The sequence below is a fragment of the Agelaius phoeniceus genome, chromosome 1 (assembly GCF_051311805.1).
Source record: "Agelaius phoeniceus isolate bAgePho1 chromosome 1, bAgePho1.hap1, whole genome shotgun sequence".
NCBI lineage: Eukaryota > Metazoa > Chordata > Aves > Passeriformes > Icteridae > Agelaius > Agelaius phoeniceus.
The window spans coordinates 46,034,015-46,051,137 of NC_135265.1; the positions used below are offsets into that span (position 1 = coordinate 46,034,015).

The following is a 17,123-nucleotide window of genomic DNA, read 5'->3' on the forward strand; positions in this document are numbered from 1 at the left end:
AACAGTGTATACCAGGACAGATGGTTTTCTTTTTTCTTAAACATTAGTTTAACCTGAAAAATTCAGCAAATACTGAAACCCCTACACTCTTCACAGAGCAGCTGCCTATCTCTGCACTTTGCCCAGTGGTGTGCACTCTGCACCTTGCTCAGTACCAAAGTGTCAGTCCTTGTACTGTGTTTTTTACTAACAGCTGATTAAACATCCGTATTTTTGCCAATCCCAACTTGCAGTAAGCACAGTCCATTCACCTTGGCTCATTCACCAACTTTCTCTCATGTCAGCCAGGTCAAAGTTTTGTGTAACCCAGCATCTGTATGAGCCAGGTCATACAGACAGGCTGCACATCCCTGGTTGACTTAATAACACCTGGAACTTTAATAACACCATAATTTGAAATCAACTGATAGCAAACAAAACAGCAATTATTAGAAGTTTATACTATAACTGTACTAGACTTTCATCTCCACTGTACACCCAGCCCCTCACTGACAGACTGGCAGCTGGCACCTCTAGCGCCCTTTACAGAAAACACAGAAAACAAAACTCAAGGTGCCCTGGGTTAAAGGACTGACCACACTGCTGCTCCCCAGTGCCTCAGCCTCAAACTGGGAACAAAGTCCCTCCACGCTGGATACTGATGTTCCCAGCAAGATGGAATTGGCCACAGAAGGAATGAAGAAGAGCACATTTCTCCCAAAACTTAAGCAAACATTTTGTGTAAGGAGCTAAAGACACATGGTACTGCTTTTGGTTATCAGCAGTGTAAGGAAAGATGCAAATTCTCCCTACTAGGAAAAGAAAATATTATCATGGGATTGCAGAAAAACAGACTTGGGAAAAGACTTGAAAGACTTTATATATATGTATAATAGCTACAACATATAAGCAGCTGCTGAAGAACAAGCCACACAGGAATACCCAGACAACATAAGAAAAACAGGAAGACAAACAGCAAGAAAACGCAAGAGCAGGTGTGATGTAAGTCCATATGCAAGTGCAGCAACATGCTATGTTTGGTGCTTCACTGAGAACCAGAACAACACTTGTCTTGAAATTTCTATGTGAAAAAGGCTCTCTCTAATCTCTGGAACATGCCCAGATAATCGTATTTTGCTGTTAAAGTTACACTCAGTATTTCGGCAACTTGTTTTCTGGCATTCCTAGCCAATAACATTATTGCTCCAACAAAACATGACAGTATTTCTAGAAACTCACTGCAAGACTCAAATACCAGTCTTTAAACTGTCAAGACAAAGATCTGGTGTTTAGACCTTCTGGGAGTAAGCTCCAGAAAAGTCTCGCAACAAAGCTGGAACACTGCACCAGCACGGTTTTTCTCTACCTGTTTTTCACCTTCAGCATGGGTATAAGAACAAAAAAGCAAAATTCTCTCCCCCTTTCAGAGGGTCTAAACAAGGATACATTTGTACTGAAATCAGAACACCGTAACTAGTAAACAGATGGGCAATATTAAATCTTGGAAAAAAACCCCTACACACAGAATAACATTTCATTAAATTTTCCTCAATTACATACATTTATATTCCTGCATGGTATTATTTAACTTGGAAATACTTCTCACACTCAGAGACTCAAAAATCGTATTTTGTAAGGACCGTAACAGCTAAGGGAACACACTAAATCACATAATAAATTTATAACATACACTAATAAAAATTATACTCTAGTGTGGCAGCTGCAGGAAGAGAAAATTTCACTCGAGTGCTTTAACAGAAAGTGTTATGGTTCCCCTGCAGAGCATCCATTATTCCTGCACTATCACAGTACATACTGAAAAGAACAATGGGGTTACTTGTACTGATTACTTTGCAAATGGTCCCCTTTCAAGTGGCTCCTTAGAAATAACTAGAGGGAGATTACTGATATTAAAAATCAGTTGCTCAAATGAAGTTGGAACCAAAATGCAAATCTTATTTTTCCCCTCTGCACTGAAGATAGAAACAGTTTAAGCTATAAACAAGAAAAAGTACTGGAAATGCACAGACTGACTGATTAGATGGGCTCAATTTTGCCCTAGCTGCTGCCACACATCTGTGAATTACATTTGTTTTGGGAAACTGTTAGATAAGTCTGTTGTTATGAACAAGGCCTTGACTAGGATTAAATAACTAAAAGCTCCAACAGCACTTTTCAGCTTTCCTTGCCCTCCTCTCCCCTCCTTCCCAGGCCCTGCCTTAGCAACCTCAGGAAGCCAGTAAGAAAACAGCACTCCTGAATGAAATAACACTGATAACCAAGGTGTGATTTGTCTGCAGCCTTCTAGTGAGTTCCGGGAATTTAAGATCTTGTAACTTTTCTGAACAAATGACATCCAACATCTGACATACCTGACTACCATTTCTGACTCTCTCCCACACAATCCTCATCAAAAAACTTTTGGCCAGAACATAACATTCCAATTTGCATAAGAAGTTTGTGTTGAATGAGTGTCACCTCTTAACATTCAGTCCACTGATGTACCATGGAACCAGTTCTCCACCTCCTGTAAGCTCCACCCCAACCCTCGGCTCTGTTAAGAGTAAATAAAGATACACATCCAGAAAACAAAAGTCATCAATGCTCTTCCTTCACACAAACAGTTTCACTGCTGGCAATTATGGAAACTTAAGGAAAATAAGCTTGAAAGTACAAGGAAGGAGCAAAAGCTAAACCTCCCAAAATTCACAACAGTCTGCCTTGTCTATTACAGAAACACATGGAGCATCAACATGAGAAAGTCAAGTTCAGGTTTAAGGAAGAGAATTTGCCTTGATCTTAAAACCTTGTATCATGGAGGAAAAAAAGCCAGCATAAATGTGTGTGTCTGCTTCCTTTCACACTTATTAAATATCTTCAGTTTCCTTACTAAAACCTACAAAGGCACTGTCTGCATGGCATCTCTTGCAAGGCAAATGTTGCCACCTAATCCAGGCAGCACACACTTGTCCTTTAAACTTCTATATAAGTCTTCCTATTGCAGAAAATAAAAACAAACTGCAACTGAACACTATTTACCAGATTGTCAAAACAGCTATAAAGAGAAATGAACATGGTAGTTACTGTCCCCAGAAAATACACAATATTAATATTATTCTTTAGTGAATGTCACCTGCACATACAATACTTGTAAATGTGATGGTACAAATTGTTATTGAACTCCTTGGTATTCACTCCTTCTGAGATACAAATGAGGATAGAAATAATAGTTGTAGTTTTGTACCTAATCTGACATCCAAACAAGTGCAGACTTTGTAAATCAGATTATAACTGTTCTTAATGAAAATTCAACAAATTTCTTTTCAACAGAAGCCTGCATATAGGATTTAAGTAACTCCTACCTAATATGACATAATTCAGCTTTTGCCTCAGTACGGTAAAAGCTATATTGGACCATTGGCTGTATTGTGCCATTTCTCCCAGTCTAAATACAATGAAAGTTTGAGGCCAATAGACAGATGTGGAACTAAAGAAATATTTAATTTGGAATGTTTGAACAAAATGCTTCAGTGTAAAACTGTTTGCTGAAAGAGCAAAATTGCCTAAAGTTTATCATCTATATCTTTTTAACAAAGGTCATTCTACTCTGAAAAAAAACCTAATATGTCAGTTGTTTGTTGAAAGGCAATCATTCCAACCTTGCACTTTGTTAGAGGGATCAACAAGCACAAAGACTTGCTCCTGCACACCACCTCTGAAGAATGCCCAGATTTTGGTCTAACACAATGAATGCCTAAAACAGAGTACTGGCATGATTACTATATCAAGACCTTAAATTCTACATACAGCCAACACCTCTGCAATCTAATAGTACATCCACACAATAGATCAGACTATGACTGCAACACTGCAACGTAACCAAGACTTGATGAAGAAGTTCACTGGGGGGTACTGACTGCAGTGTACCTGTGGCAGCCCAGATTCCAAAAGGCAAGTCAGGAACTGAGCTGTGATTAGTCAGCAATGTGTTCCACATAAAAAAAATAAAAAAAATAAAAAACTCCAGCTTTGCCAGTTATCTAGGCAAAGCAGTTAATGCATTTTCTTTGCAGTTTGTTTTGTGGTGAAAAGGTTGAGTTTCATACATTACAAATTTCACATACAAGCAAATAAAATAAACCACTTGCTTTTTCACTGCCATTTGAGATGAAGCTTTTCTGCATTCAGCACTAAACACAACTTAGCTCTGAATCTAAACACTCAAATGACTTTAAGTAATCTTTCTTCCTCCATCAAAAGCAGAAAAAGATACAGAGATATTCAGCCATAGAGATATGTGCTTACCTAGAGCCCAGCAAAGCCAAGTAAGTTATCCATAACTTTGCAACATTATTCTTACCACCATCTTGGGTTGTAGCAACAACAATTTACTGTAGTCACAAAACATCTGGAAATGTGCTACTCCAGAGCCACATGCTGCACCCTTTGGTGATTATTAAGCTTTGAACCACGTTTAATTATCCAGCTCAGATTTTGTGATTCAATACTACTTTTATTCAATAGTTTAAAATGGCAACTGGGACACTCTGAACATCTGCCAATTTAAAGAAATACTTCCTTAACAGAGGGAAAAAATATCTTTCCAGAACATCTGACTAAAATCCTCCAGGTCATCCTTTTGCTATGCATACTCTCATATGTAATTCAACTATGCTGTAGGGTTTAGAGAAGAAGCAAAACTGTTTACTGTGAGCTGGCTGTTTTTGCATGACAGCTCTGGTACATATGAACAATCAATTCCCTTTGAGTAAGAATCTGAAAACTCTGCTGCAAGATGCACTTCAAATGGTACTTGCTGTCTCACAGAGACATGAAACTTCAGGTAGCCCCATGGGCTTCATCACTGACAAGTCATCTGGCATGTACCTATTAAATTTTATCCTTCAAGAAGCTTCAAACTGCACGGGTAAGAGGGGACATTCAGCCCAAGGTAATTTAAAGTAACCCCTTCAAATCAGCAATGAAGATTTATGAAGCTTCAGGGTTTTGATCTAGTTACTCACCCCTACTGACCAAAGTATTAGCTAATTTAGACAGAACCACAAGATATCAAGGGATTGAGAGAGCTTTCTACTCTTCACATCCACCTGGAGCTTCAGAGCCCTGATCCTGTATTCTCATTTACTAATTCACTAATTCTCATTTACTAAGTACTAACTGATGCTTAAACGCATCAGAGGGTTTTAGAATGTGCAAATTCCACCCTTTTATGTACTTGAAAGAGTCCCACCAGAAATATCCTTCCTTGTTTTGTGCATCACGCTAAAAATCTACTAAGCACCTCTGTTTTAAACTAAGTCTGGTAAGTTTTACTAAGCTGTTTAAAAAGAATCCTCAAGGTTCTTCTCTACCTCCCACCTAAAAAATTTTTCAGATGCAAAATGCTCCATGTAGACACTGAAGCAAATCAAAGCTCTGTATGTCTTTGTATGTCTGACTCGTATGTAACAAGATTAATATGCTCACCTACCCTTGTTTGGGAAAATAATCGACTGAAGCAACTTAGAATTGCTAAAAGTATCCAAATTCTTATTTCTTTCATAACACACATTTTGAATCTGTAAATTTTGCCTTTTTTAATTTAAAAAAATTTCTTCACTAAGTGGGTGGGTTCAAAAGCCAGTCAAAATGTCTTCTTCCATTTAAATACATGTTGCCAGACCTTGAAGAAAAACCCTTTGTAGAAGGTCTGGCTTTTACATACACACACATAAACATTCACTGTTTAACTTTTAGATAAAGGCTGAATATGGTCTGAAATTATTTACTGAGTTGTTTTAATTATGTGCTATATACCCTCTTATAAACCATGGGGGTTAGCTTCTGCGCAGAAGCTGCCTTTTGAACATGCAGAATGCTGACTGCTTAGTTAAAACCCCTAACTCAAGGGACATAGAGTCTAGGCATCATAGATGAGTGATAGAATGTGAGAAGCACCTTATTTACTTTCAAACACTTGACATAATTCTGCATTTCTTATGTTACAAGAGCTCCAATAATTTTACAGTAAAAACTAAAGGGACAAACATCTTGGACAAGTCCAGACTACACCCTTATCCAACATTTTAAAGGCAGTCAAGGTCCTTTTAATCAAACTTCTTGCTTAAGTTTCCTAGCTTTATAGTACATTTAGATCATATTCCACAGTTTTTGTTAGTTTTGGATTTTTTTCTTCTTCATAGTGGAGTTAGGAATGCTTTGACCTAGCCAAATGCAATCTTTCAGAAAAGTATCAACACCCAATGTTAATGCCACACGCTATGAAGGATCTTCTCAAGGTATATGCCTCCTGAAGAAAGGCTTTTCTGCCTGTGAAACTATAAAAAAATGTTCTCAAGTCAAAGATCTGAAGGGTTTCTAAAATCACTTTTATAAAGCCTCTTAACGATCAAGTACTAAGCTGATGAAGACATCCAAAACCAGAACAATACCTGATTAACTGCCAGTGGCATGGTAATGTCATTTAGAATAAAAAAGTCACCCAATGAGAATAAAAGACAGAATAGCAGCAGCAATAACCAAAAAGCTCCTTTAACCATAATATAACCATGTACAGCTTGAAATCTCACTCTCAAGGCACCCAGAGCTGCTGCTGTGACCTTGTTTAGCTTTATTTGACAATTAAGTAATCAATCGAGTCAGTCATGTTTTCTCAAAAAACAAGGAAATGAAAACATCACAAATAATAAGCCTCTTAAAAGAAAACCACACCACTGCTCTCCACAAACCAAAGTTTCTCACCACTAGGATTTGGCCTTCAGAAGAAGCCCATCAGTCTCTTCTCCCCTCAGGGCAAGGGAGAGTAGAAGCCTACTGTAAGACAAGCCCTGGGTTTGACCTTCACAGCTGTGAGGGCACAAGTGTGCTCTCACCCAGCTTTATGTAACACTGCCCCACTCTGCTCTCAAGTTCCTTCAGGCAAATATTGCAGGGATCTATAAATAGCTCTTCCTTCTGTAAGGCTCACATTACACCGGGAGCTTTTTACAGCTCTCTCTCCTTTTATTAAATATAGGCCAAAAACCATGCTCTCCCCACCATACCCCTCTGTCAGTGAACAAAAAAACTGCAAAAATGTAAATGGTGCATTCCCTTTCCTGCAACACCTCGTGCTCCTGGCTGGGAGATCTTCAGCCGTGTACCTGCCTTGCAAAGGGAAAGCTGTTCAACCACCCTCACCACTAAGGCACAGTGTATGAGAGCTGCAAGTGCAGGCAAACAAGGAATTCAGGAAAAAGAAAACAAAGCTCAGAGGTATGGCAATGCAAAGTATAAACACCCCAAACATGTACTTTCTTTTCACACACACGTGTGTGCAAGGTGCTCAGTGAGGTAGATCACTACGAGATGGGTGCAAAAGGCATGGACCAATACTTGCTGAAGATAAGAATAAGATCTTATGACTTAAAAAGAAGCAAAACAAAACAAAAAAACCCCACCTAATAATTTTGGATTAGCTGCTGGAATATTTAGCATGGACTCCAGACTTAAAACAGTGAACACACAAGCTAGAATACAAGACCATGAGTTTTGGTACATAAACACCATCTCTGCGTATCTCCTTGTACCACTTCAAAAAAGGCAGGTATCAAAGACTTGTCAAAGGTCAGGTATGGGGAGAATGACTACATCAACAGCAAACCAGGTCCTCAAATAATATGGCTGGGAACAGTGATAACAAAAATATGAAAAGTTCTCTTTATTTAAGCAACACAAGAGAATGGAACTCCCCACTTCTTTCCTTCTCCACAAACATCAAAGGCTTTCAAATGAGAGTTTTGGGTACAGCTTTTCTGATAGCTGGGGAGAGCTGTTGATCACCACAAACTCTGAACTGCAGAGGTAACACCACTGTCCCTGTTCCTGAGTGCTGAGCTCACTTCCCATCCAGAGCAAGGAGTAGTGGGAGCACTTGCCCAGAAGCAGTGCAGGGAGTCACAAATGCACTACACAAACATGAACTAGCTACTTGTACAGGGGAAACAAATCCAAACCCCCGAAGAACTCACTGAAAAATGGCTGGGCCTAAGACAGCAGGCAGTAGGTGAAGATATTTGAATTAAAATCTGTTCCCATTCCAAGCTAAATCCCTGATGAGCCAGCCCAGCCATACTCTGTTCCTCAGGGCAACACTAAAGAGCAGGGGAAAACAGCCAAAAGACCATGCTAGTATGTTGGTTTCCCACCACCACTACACTACTGTTTAATCAAAAACACAATACAACTAATTGCCAGCAAGTCAGGGCCAAGAGTTTTAGTCAAGTAACTCTAAACAAAAGAATAGACTGGCTCAAACCAAATATTTATCATGGTTTAAAACCTGGGGGAGAGGGGGAAATTTTAATCTTGTTTTACATTACTATTGTTCTTCTCCTGTTACAGGAAGAATTTCTCATTTCTCACCCTCTGCAATGACTTTGAAGAGTCTACATGGACTTGGTACACTTTAAATTTTAAAAAATACCGATTTACAGGATTGGAAAAAAGTGCCATTATTCCAAATTTCAATAGCTGACCTTTGGAAAATATTTGCACAAAATCTCATATAACACAAGACTGCTGCTTTTCTTTACTGTTTCTTATTGCACACAGTCAGTGAGAGCAGGGATAAGAAGAATTAAATTCTTCGCAAACTGTCCTATAAAAACCCCAACAAAACAAGCACAGAACTCAAAAAACTCAAAACCCACACACTGTAACTCCTGTGTCCTTATCCATTTATTTTCAGATTGATTTGATTGCTTTGGAGTTGAATAATTGTATTAAAAGATGATTAAAAAATAAGACCAACAAACAAATCAAACAATCAAACCCCCACCTGCTGAGTAGGAACATCCTTTTCTTTTTTTTTTTTTTTTTTTTTGTTCCCAGAAATTAGGACATTTAAATATCCTGTTGCTGCTATAAGCAATTTCAGAGACAACTACTGGGAAGCTTACCTCCAAGAACAGTCAGACCACCAATTCCTGCTCTGAGTAAGATGCTAAGTCGATCTGCTTTGGCTCACTAGCATCACTGGCCCTGCCTCACTCCCTGGCAGCAAACCTCCCCACGTGCTCGAGCAACTGGCACAATCCAGTGAGAGCCTCCACCATTCCTCAAGGTTGCCTTACAATCCTGAACGTGCAAAGTTTCTCAGAGCCTATCCCACAATTTCTTAACTGGCTGTTAATATCCCTGGGCCTCATATCCATTATCTTTTGCCATCTCTGATGAGGTGTGTATGGAACGATGCTTTCAACCATACACTGTTATGTCTGAGAGGACACGAGTGAGCTGAACACAGCTCTGTCACAAGCTCTGTAATTATAGCCCCTCCGTAAAGCTCTGGGCTGGGGGGAATGCAGATCACAGCCCTTTTCAGCCCAGAGAAAGCCACAGCTCCAACACTTGGTGATATCTGAACCTTACAAGCCCCTTTATGTACCATTGTTGGGGAGTGACACAACAAGATCACAAGTTCCTGAACAACCAGCAATCCAGGGCCTTATACCAAAGCCTTGGTCACATGGCCTTCCCAGCAACTGAGACGTGTCCCTGACTAATGAAGGTGCATCTCAACACACACCATTCCATACAGGACTGCTTCCCTCCAGCTCCTCTTGGGGCTAATGGCTACAGACAAAAAAAAAACATTTCACAGCCCTTCTCAAAAGGCTACATTGTAGTTTAAAAATCTTGAATATAGTAGTTTAAAAATCTTAAATGACTTCTGTCAACTCATTTTTCTGCTTCTGATGCTTGTGTGAAAGCACCAAGAATAAAATAGGAAAATAAGATTTTGTGTTTAAAAGTTGCTCTGTATAATCAGTATATTACCATATACATGTGTCTGTGTTCTTGGGAACCTAGAAATGTTTATCCTAACAACAGGCTGTGGAATTTTAGGAAACTGAGCCAATTATCCATGGCTTAGTGCCATTAAAGTCAAAGTCATACAAGCAAAGATTTTAAAATAGAGTTTTTTAAAATTCAAGGGCATTAACATGAAGATGGTAAGGACAAAGCTGTGAAACAGTCTTTATACACACACACACACACACACACAAAAACACCAACCCCAAACAAAACAAAAGAGAAAAAAAGTCTCCTTACAGGGGAGAACTACACAAGAGCTTAAGCTAGGGGGTATAAATACAAATTAAATACAATAGAAGCTCAGTTTTTGCTTCATTTGCAGACTATCTTACTTAGATACAGACTGAAGCTGAAATCCTGCATTGTGGCTTTCCCCAAAGAACCACAAAAACAGAAATTTGGATTCACTCAGTGCAGATGGATCAAATGGTTCCAGACCATTTGGAAACTGACTTTGGAAAATAGTTGTGATAACCATTAGACAAGGCACTTTCTGAAGCTGTCCTTAGATAAATTCCTGTGTGCATGTACATGTTCTCCAAAACACACAACAGATAGTCCTGGACACTGAACCTCACTTAGCAGATCCATGGCACAGGCAGTAAGAGAGCACTGAACCAAACTGCCCCTGACAGCTCCTGTTCAACTGGAATTCTCTGTTGAGACTGAAAACTACTCCAAGTGGACTAGACAAGCTGACCTGCTCTACCATCAGCCAACTCAGTTCCCCACTTATCAGCATATCTCCTGACTTATTTGTATCTTAGCACCCAGTCAGAAAGCATTCAGAGTCTACCAACAGCTTCAGGCAAGCAACCCAGCCAGCTTCCCATGAGGAGAACAGTTCTTAGATAAACTTTTTTCCTATATGTTAAGGATTTTATTCTTTGTGTGCAAGACTTAAATTTCTCTGAAAGTGGAACTTTTCACTACAGTATCAAAAGCAACCCTTGCTTGGGCAATAAAAGGAATTGAACTAATTCAGTAAAATATTATAGAGACCTGCTAAATGTAAAAGTGCAGAGAACAACATGTAGCTTTACAAGGTTGGAAAGCTCAGCATTTGAAGCACTTCTTATTCAGTTGAAAAATATTTTAAAAATCACTAATGTTGCCCGTCTGCAGTTTAAAAGAAAGCCTCTCTCAAAACAAGTATTATGATGCCTAGAAATGTCTTCCTTCAAAATGTTTTTTCATGACCTAACTTGGCAGAGCAGTGGTCCTATCAGCCTCAGAACCACAATTAGAATTCATTTCCCTTGACTCATACATACTCTAGCACAAGGGAAGTTATCATTCCGATACCCAGTTTTTTCAAAATAACTGTAATAAGACCGGAACATGAGTTTTAAGTACCCATGGTTATATTTGAAGATGATGATACATTTTGAGATCATAGGAAAGTATCACTAAAGTCAAAGTAATAGTCTGTCTACTTGAAAGACTCACATTTTTTGTTTGTGCATGAAGAAATGAGCTTCTGCTAATGGAGTTTGGAAGATTCAGATTTCAAGAGCAACAGGTAGAATGGAAAGCAAGGCCTACAAGTACAATGCTTAATATAAACACATGATTTCCTGAAAGGAACAGATCTCTCTACCTACTCTTAAATTCCCTGTGTATGTTGCTGGTTTGATATATAAACTCTTATTTGAGCTAAAAAAGTTAAAAACAAGCCAAGATTTGACAACTGAAGCCAGTAACATTAAAAAGTGCTTGGAGACAGCACACCCTCAATTTCATTACTTAAGCCTTCATTAATTTTCAGTTCTCTGTCCAGTATGTGCTTACAGCAGACCTCAAAGCTTTATCACATCTCTTTTACTGTCAAGAGAGAATATGAAGCTTTCCTTGCTATTGAAGAAGGCCTGGAGAGCAATTCCTTGAAACTTAATGTGGCAGAAGGAAAAAATGAACTTGTGTAGAAAGGACTGCATATCACATTAATAAAAGAGAGAAATTTTAGAAAAATACTTTTATATTCTGTGTAGGCATTGACTTCCCTGAAATGAACTCAATCTACTTAACCTGTTTTACAGTTCATGTAGAAAAGCTTTTGATTTAAATTTAGTCATGCTTTAAGCATAAGCAAGGTGAAATATTATAGTCTATCTGCCTGGGGGTTTAGGCTCAACATAATTTTCAGTAAGAAATGCTGAAATAACATCAAAAAGTATGCCCAATGATGGCAAAGATCTCTGAGCTATCACTTGCCCCATGCAAATAAGTTTCAGCTTTTGTTTAACAAAGTCTTGGTCATGTCTTTGGTCAGAAGAACATAGCAGTCCAGACATTTCATGCAGCAGTTCAAGCAAAAGACAAGACTGTGTTCTAAAGTGAAAATTGCAGTATTTCCTTTACCAGGATACATGGAATTAAATATTGTAGCTATTCCTAGTGTATGGTAGAGATGTGGCTACACTAGACCATCCTTACATCCCTTGCTGTTCTGGATCCAGAAATGCACTTCTGCTTTTCAGAAATGCACTGTTTATTCACCTGCACCAAACACAGGGCTCAGCAAGACCCTCAATTTTTACCACAAACCATTTTCTGTTCTTCTCAGTGAAACATTCTGCCATCACTATAAAACCTTCTCTTTACAGTATTACATTTCTCTTTTCTGCACTTTAATGTCTCTGTAAGGTCCCATGACTCAGTTTTCACACACCTGTCCCTCGCCATGGAAACAGAAGAGGAAGAATAAATAGAATGTATATACCTCATTTACATTATTGAATAAAAACACTCTATTGATATTCATCATTAGGTTGGAATCTCCATGGCCAAAACAGGAAGCACAGACAAGTTTCCCATGACTGAAGCCTAGCAGTAATACCCTTGTAAACTTCCATCATCACCAACACCAGTAACTGACAGGTCAAGGCCAAAATAAGCCACTGTCCTGCAGTTTAGAAAGGCAGCCAGCTTTCAAGGAGCAGTCAGTCTAGCACAGCCCCTCTGGGGTGAATGTGTTGGCAGCAACAAGTTGCACCAGAACCTTCCTTGACCTCTCTCTCTTTTAACAGATTTCTGTGGTAGGTTTGCAGTTCCACCACTTGTGCCCTTTCTTCAAAGCTGCTGCTCCGTGCAGACTCCCCAGGCACCGACACCCACAGCAGCTGCCGGCACAGCCCCAGCCCCAAGTGTCTCTGTGCAACCCGAGAAAGGCACGCTGCCGCCTCCTCGGCAGGGCCAGACGCTGCTGAAATGCTCTTCCCCAGCCTCGCTCCATACATTGACTGCAGGAGAAACAGGGAAGTTTATTAATAAGCAGGAGGAAAAGGTCAGCAGCTTGACTTGGATCCACAACTTTCTAGGCTAAGACCACTTGCACAGTATGCCAGATGGGTCAGAGAAGAGACCGGTTCTGCCAGAACAGACCGTGAAACTCCAAGCAAACACCACAGCATACACCCAATATAGTCTCCCACAGAATCCTACTGCTAAATTAGTGTTCATACAGTCATGTTGATACGGAATAGAAGGGTGTTTTACAGCTCCCACTGATTTCTGATAATTTATGCTAAATCTACAGTGAGGTAGGAAAGAACAATGTAAAACAAGTCCAGACACAGACAACAGATCACTTAAGAACTGGCAGTACAGTTTGGGGTTTTTGGTGGGTTTTGTTTTTTTCTCAAGTTCTCAAAAAACTTTTCCATAATAATGCCATTTCCATTCGTCCTCAATCTTTATGTTGTGTTTATTCCTGAATGCACTGAATAACAAAGCTGATAATTTTCAAAGGGCCATGTAGAGAGATATCAATTTATAGGGCAATTAAGAAACCACACAAACCTCAAACACACAGCTAGAACAAAGCCTACTATTTTCTTGCTGCTGCAGTGCATTTGTGACTTACTGGAGGGTGTTTAGGTGAAGGTTTCTCAGTTCTGACAGATTCTTCCTCTTTCTCCTTGTACAAGTTTATTCTCATTCAATAAGAAGCTTGATTTTGCAGTCAAGCGTCACAACTACGTCACTGAAGAGATATGAATCTATTGTGCTCAGTTCTTTGAATTTATACATCTATTTACAAATCAGGTCAAAATAATGCAGAATGTGCATTAGTGCACAGTGGCAGTGTATATTCCTACAAATGAAAGCAGGAAGGGAATTTGAGCATGCTCTACCCTTGGTCCAAACATGCATGCAGGTAATAGAGCTGCACAGTGCTGCTTGCTTGGACATTCACACAAAGTTAAAGGCAACTAGAGAGGACACTGACCACATCATTTTTATGTTATTCAGCACAATCATCAGCCTCAGCAGAGACACACATGCCAAAAAGTCTTTAAAACCAAATATTTCATGTTTAGCTACCATAGTACAGTTTGGATTCATCATCAATCCCTTTTGCTACAAGACAAGGGACATCACCATAGGCACCAGGTTTTAACCATTATGGCCTGTGCTCTTCAGACGAATTACAAATAGCTGTAAAAACAAAACTGAACTTCAGCTAAGCAAGTTTGCAAATTATCCAGAGTACATCACATGTTCTAACTGACAGTGGGCAGAAAATATCCAACTCAACAAAACTGAAGTGCCATATGCAAAACTTTCCCACAAACATCCTATACAGACAATATAGACACTCTAGTACACGACTGGATGAAGCCTCAAAAAATCCACACAACTGCACATATAGCACAGAAGTTGGCCATCACACAATACTGTAAGCAAGACCAATGCCTACCAGTCAAAACAAAGAGAGATGACATTCAGCATGAACCCATCCTGACTGGTCTGAAGAAACACAGACAAATATCTGTCTTTCAAAGTTATTTTCCAATAAGAAAGGGTGAAGTTTTTTCATATCAGGTAAATGATACTACTCCAGTATAAAGAAATAGTATGGTGGAACATGTAAAACCTACCCCAAAATAGTAATAAGAAAGAAGGATGCTCTTCAGCATGCCTGCAGACCTTCTCTTGCATGGAGTGTTACTTTATGAACACTTTCAGTAGCAATTGTCACAGCCTACCTTACTTCATCTTTGGTGTCCTACACCAGTGAAATACACATCACTGAAACATGTCTGCTATGTGGCAGCATTCCCAGGTATGTCATTTAGAGAAGTCCCAAAGCACTCGGAATCCCATGTTAAATTCTCCACCCACAGATTTTCTTTGCAAAGATAAACATGAAAGAAAAACGCATTCACTCAGCCATGCATGTGGAGACTGAAAGACTGGGAGTGACCTTTGATTATGGCACTAAATCAAAACACACATTAAAAGTAAGAAAAAGCTGGAAGGGAGGAAAAGCACAGCAATTTACTTAGGTGAGTCCCACTATTAGCTATTCTGCCATCTGGAAAAAACAGCAGCTTTCAGCACATAAGCATGTAAACTGGTGGACCCTCTTGTGCTTTCTGCTATTTTTCTTCCTCAGCAATCTTTTTACATAATAGTTCTATGAATAAAATAGGTCAAATTGAGCCTCTCAGGAGTTTTACTAAATTTTAAACATTAAAAAGCTGCTTGTAGCTGAGTATTATGGTCAAATTAAAGGTTCCATGACTTAAAACAATTTGCTTTTTCAGTGGCACTGTTGTCTGGATTAACTTTTCTTGGGTACTATAAGTATACAGTCAGGAAAAGTCCAGTACATTAGCAAATGCAGTGAACAGATTAATATAACTCTGACTTCATACAAACTGTCTCAGTTCAGAGCCTTTCCACTATGGCAGAGTGAAGAGCAGCACCTCTCAGATTCACTCTATTTAGAAGGTGTCTGTTGAGATTCAGGCAGCCCTTGAAAATCATCATAGTGAAAATGGAAGTTTCCACTCATGCAATTCTACCAATTTTACCTCAGTAACACAGATATTATTCCCAGCCAAACACAAACCTGGGAAACGTGCCTTTTCTTTCCAAGTTACCAGGAAAGAACAATGTAGTCAAAACCAGAAAAAGATGATTGGGAATGAAAGGTACTGTTTTCCCCTCTCCCACTCCAATCCATTGGCAAGCAGCTCCCTTTTCCAGATCTCTGCCAGGGCTCTGTCCCTCAGTGACTCTCAGAGTCTCACCAGACTGCTAAAAATAACTTCTCAACTACAAGACATGCACATTATCAGCGGAAAACATTTCTGCAAGCTTAGTAACAGCTCCACAGCTCAGGCTGATTAAAAGAGAGACTGAAAAGGCAGACTAAAGAGCGATTGCTGAGGCAGGGAAGCCTTCACTGCATGCCCATCCATGACCACCACAGACAGAACACTTTTTTTTTCCCCAGGTGACAAACATTTTACAAGCAATTGCAGAAAGCTGAGGGGTTTGCATTATAAGCAATACGGACTGTAAAATCTAAATGTGTTAGAATCATACTGATAATTTGAACTTAACACACTTAAATGTATACTGCTTTGCAATTCAGCAGTCTTCTATTGTTTCTGTAGAAGTCTTCAGAATGAACATGTAATAACACATGTAACATTCTGTAAGCAAGTGGAAGGCTCTCCACATTCAAAGTTTTTTTTCCTGCTATAAAACAGTAATAAAGCAGACAGGGGATTAAAGCAGACAGGTTTCAGACTTGCCCAGGTCACATCTGTATGGATACCTGCATTGTGGGTTTTGCTGCTTCACTGTATGCTGTGATCACTGCAGAAAAATGCACATGAAATCCTTTATTACCCAAAGCCCTGAGCTACAGAATCAAAGGCCAGTTGGTCACCAAAAGGCATGCAAAGCATGTTTCCATCAAGTCTTGAGAAGGGAGAATAATTTTAATGGCACTTTATGAAGTAGAAAGAGTGCTTGAACACCAAAACTACCCAGTCACTTACAAACTCTGTATTTGTGATTTTATAACTCAAAAGAACTTGCTGTCTCTCAGAAAGACACAGAAAAAGCAAGACTTAGAAACTTCATACACAAAACTGTCCTCCCTGTGAAGATGACAAACTTCTGCAACTTCTACCACTCAGTGCTACCACAGAAGAATACTGTGACTTATTTAAAAAGGATTAACAACATGGTTCTTGTGTTGTGACAGCAAAAACTCTGCAACCAACCGCTAAAAGTCTTGTTCTGACTCTTATTCCTCCCTTATCTACATGGTTCAAAGCAGTTCTTTGTTCACTGAGAACTTAAGTAGTGAAACATTCACCATCAGTTTAAGGAAGTTTTTGAACATGAAGGTGTCCTTCTTCCTCTGGTTTTGTCAGGATGTTGAGGTATTTCAGCTGTTCACATGGAGGACAACACTCTTGCTTTCATAACATTACTCCCCAAACTAAATTTGCCAGTTA

The 17,123-nt window shown here is 39.3% G+C and overlaps 1 protein-coding gene across 1 annotated transcript in view; it reads right to left on the bottom strand.

The window, feature by feature from the left end:
- TRAK1 (trafficking kinesin protein 1) overlaps positions 1-17,123 on the bottom strand; it is a 125,890-nt gene that overhangs the window by 80,458 nt on the left and 28,309 nt on the right. The window lies entirely within an intron of this gene.